This window comes from Morone saxatilis, unplaced genomic scaffold (assembly GCF_004916995.1).
Source record: "Morone saxatilis isolate NCDOM2014 unplaced genomic scaffold, NCSU_SB_2.0 Contig17, whole genome shotgun sequence".
Taxonomy (NCBI): Eukaryota; Metazoa; Chordata; class Actinopteri; family Moronidae; genus Morone; species Morone saxatilis.
Genome location: NW_023339729.1, coordinates 20,715,012 through 20,719,384, shown reverse-complemented (window position 1 = coordinate 20,719,384; position 4,373 = coordinate 20,715,012).

Below are 4,373 nucleotides of genomic sequence, written 5' to 3'. Positions count from 1 at the left end.
ACTGTTTGACTCTCTGCCTCCATCGTCATTCTCGTTCTCTCCCACTCTCTACCTCTAATGACCTACACACAGGGAAACATGGGTCACTGAGTTTGAGTCCGTGTAGTCAGGACAACAGTCTGGTTAAAACCCTCGTAACTGTCTTAAACTGAAGTCACACCAAATGAAAAAAAAAACAGTTTTTATGTCAAATGACATGTCTGCATTATTTGATTTATTCATCATTTCTGCCAGGGAGCGGAGGCTATGCGATCGCCTCCATCTGTCTGTGGTTTATTTGACTGTGACAAAGATATTTCTACAACTTCCGACTTGATTGGTCCAAAATTTGCTATGTACATTCAAGCTCCCAAAAAAAGAAATATATTGATTTTGATGCTCTTCACCAACCAGGCCAACATTTCAATTTTCAGATAAATGTATCGTCTGACCCCTCAGCTGTGAACACACTTTTTGCTGTACACCTATGTGTTCCCAGCAAGAGGATACTTGATGATTTTGGTGACCTCATGGCCTTTCCTCTAACACCACTATCAGGCCACATCCTGGCTATTTTGGCAAAACTATTTCTCTCATTCATGTGGTACAATATTGACTCTGAAGGAAGCATCTAACTTGGAAGATTGGCATTGGTGACCTGCTCTCTGACTGCTTTCTTATGTTATGAAGTGTTTATTTCAACTAACTCGAAAATGTGTTTTAAAATGGCAGTATAGCAGCCCTACAGACAGATGTACAAATCTGAACAGAAATCTGACATCTCTCATTACCTAATTAATTTTGTCAATTTGCCAGCGGTTGGAACGGTGTGCAAAGAGTTTAAGATTTACTTCAGACGTGACAATGCTTATATCCTGTACAATATCTCAGCCATAAGGTTTATTTTCTGCAGAAACATCAGTGTCACATTGTTAGACTGTTAAAAAAAAACGCTTGACCTCCCTCCCGGACTCGTATTATGTGAACCCATTTCCTTTTACTCTCCGCACTGCCATATGACTGACTCCGTTTAGCCCGTATTTGTCCTTCGACGATGAATGATTGTTAACCAAATGCCCTAATTGTTTAATTAGGTTGGGGCCAGGGAGCTGTGACAGCTGCGGCGTGATTCATGTATGCTGCATTTTCAGCAGCAGTAATGGGTGGTTGGCAGGTGGGGGGGGCAAGGAGTGATGTGGCCTTTGGCAGGAGAGCTGGCATCTGTCACCCATGTCAGCATAATGGGAGTGTGAGAAAGGCAGTCCAAAAATGCTGCCAGGTAACCCATAGCCTCCATTATTCACAGTGGTTGAGTTACAACAGCTCAAAAATGAATTCTTATGATTTTTAAACAAGTCAGCCAATACTGTATTTGTAACTCTAAAGTTACATTCAAAGAATTGAAGCCATCCATTCTGTCTCTGTCTTCCAAAATGTCTACGCTTCATGCAAAAGGTGTAATATCCCTTTAATCTTTCAAGTTCTACCTCTCATTCTTGGGATGGCATTGACATTCATCCAATAGAACATAACACAGTGCAACTATAAAAACTGGAGTGAAAATTGTCTGGTATATACTGTAATTCATTATGCCATATGGATTATATATACTGTACCTTTTTTGTGGCCAAGGAGCCAACAACAGTAAAAGTCACATTCATCCCCAGAGCACCATGAGCAGACTGTGTGTAGCGCTTGTTGGAGTAAATATTAATAGACAGGAAAGAGCGCTGGCTTGAATATTTCAAATCAGAAAGGCTGTACGGTATGACTGTCCAAGCCTGTGTGCTGCGATCCATTAGTGCTGTGTTCTCCACTACAACCATCCCCAGGGCAGCGGCACCAAGCGGAGTACAGTACTGTCTTGGCAATCCTAGCCGACAGTGTTTGCTCACAGGCAGCTGACTTTCCAAGGGTTATATTACCGTGGGTAGAGTTGAACCAAATTTTGAAAGGCTCTTTATCAATAGTTTCATTCTCTGTCTGATGTTCACCTCTCCGCTCTATTGTAGGCAGGCAAACAGACACACATTGTCTTTAAGGAATGTCTACATTGAAATAGGTGGTTGTTAAACCAGTGGAAATACGGTGGTGTGAGTTCTCCAGGAAAAGTTGGCTTCAAGATCAGAGTCACTATTGTTTTGGAAAGTGGGAAAAACTTCTTTGGGGCTGATATTTTGTTGAGTAGTAAAGACAGCATTAGCTGGTAGAATAACAAGTGAAACAGTCATTTAGTTAAAGGTCCAGTGTGGAACATTTAGGAGACTCTATTGGCAGCAATGAAATACAATATATGTTTTCATAATCAGATTTTTGGCACCTTGGAATAAGCCGTTTTTATCTACAGACATGGGTCGCCTTCCTTGGAGTCTGTCTTGTTGAACCACCATGTTTCTGCAGTAGCCCCGAATGGACACATCAAACACTGGTTCTAGATAGAGGCCTTTGCATTTTTTGCACGTGAGATTCAGGTGGATATATCTATTTATGTAGATTGAGACCTTGTTCCTGCAACACAACGCAATACCGCAGACTTTAAACAACAAGCCACAATCGCTTTCCTGTTAAAGTCTCCTCCTTATCTAATTTGCTGTAAAAATAAGAACTGCACCACAGCTTGCTGAACAGGCACCAAAACAATTACATAAACAATACATTTAAAAAACACACTGACATTATTTTTGGCTGCACAAATGGGATTCCAGTTGGACTTATGTTTCCTAAAGCTGTATTAATCAGATTTTTGAAACACATTTGAAATTATGGAGTTGGTGGGCAAAAATATTAAAAATCAATTGTGTATTTGAACACCCACTAGACACTGAAAACAGCAACTATAGAGTGGAGAGAACCAAAACAGTAAAGTTGCTTCTATAAAATCAAAACAATGAACTGAAAAAACTGTTAAACGCCCTGTAGAGCAGAAGATGAGTGCAGAGTTGCATAATAATTCTCTGTGGGTTATCACTAGGAGCGACCCCTTTCACATTACTTTGAAAGAGATTTTGGTCAATACTGTTCTTATAAAAATATTGATCTGTACAGCTTTAAACTTGCTTTAAACAAAATAAAAAGATGTCTTCTACAATTAGGAATCTGCTACATGTTCATTAGGGCCTTTTTGGAATTCAATGGTTTTCTTTGAATCGTTTATACTCAGTTATTTTCACCAAAACACATCTATAAAGCCTAATATAGTGACTGCATTTCCTACACCCTAAAACATTTGTAAAGGCTTTTGTGAATGTTTAAAACCTGAATTGTCTTACATCAACCTGTGTTCTTCTTATTGTCCTTAATTGGCAATGTCATTTTTACAGCATATTACCACCACTCACAGTTGATTACTACCCACTGCAGTTGGCTGAAATGTGTATCATGAGCATCCTCATTTCTAATATGTATATGCATCTTTATGTGTGTGCAAGTACAACATAAGGTACAACCAGTAAAGAGACTGCTCAACATTGCTCTACAGCCTAAATAGACAGAGATAAAACTGATAAACTCATGTTTAAGATTTTTTATATTTTAAGGGTTCAACGGATTGGGTATTTAAATATTTTGATCTAGTTTAGGACTACATTGTCGTTTGTCTAATCTGGACTTAAATCCCGCAATTCAACACATTTCTTATTGTGCTAGAGAGTTATTGTCTTGGTGTCTGATGTCAGCATTGTTTTTTACATGGAAAGCAAATTGAGCTAGAGAGTTTTTATTAGGAGATGTGGTGTTGCTGAATAAAGCTTTATGTTTGACAGACTTATGGTCAGCTTTGAAAAGGTGCTGCCAGAGTTTTATGGCTCTTATTTTGGAGTGCAGGGGAAAGATTTCCACGTCTTGCTTGGAGCATTGCTATTTACACCAAGGACTAATTTGCAGCAGCCTTGCAAAGCTAGCCTACATCTCTTCACGAAAGCTGAGCTCACAAGATTTAGGTTTGCTTCAGTGAGGCTAGATATGTAGACCTTCACCTCAAAGATTCCTGCTAAATGTTTGGCTCATTTATCAGTGTTTGCATGACAGATAGTGACTCATACTTCACTGGCATATAGCAGAATGGACAGCAGGATGAATCTAGTTAGCAGTGTTGGAATATAACTAAGTACTTCTACTCAAGTACTGTTAAGTACAAAATTGACGTGCTTCCATTTAATGCTACTTCTACCCCACAATATCTCAGAGGCAAATATTGTACTTTTTACTCCGCTACATTTGTCTGACTGCTTTAGTTACAGTTAATTTACAAATTTTAATGTTTTTCTGATATACTTAAGTATGAAGTGTTCCCTTATGGGATGAGAAAATTTGAAGAAGGATTTGAATACTTCCATCACTACTAGTTTAACCCAAATCATTAAATGCTGTAACAACACTGTTAGTCTATAGATGCT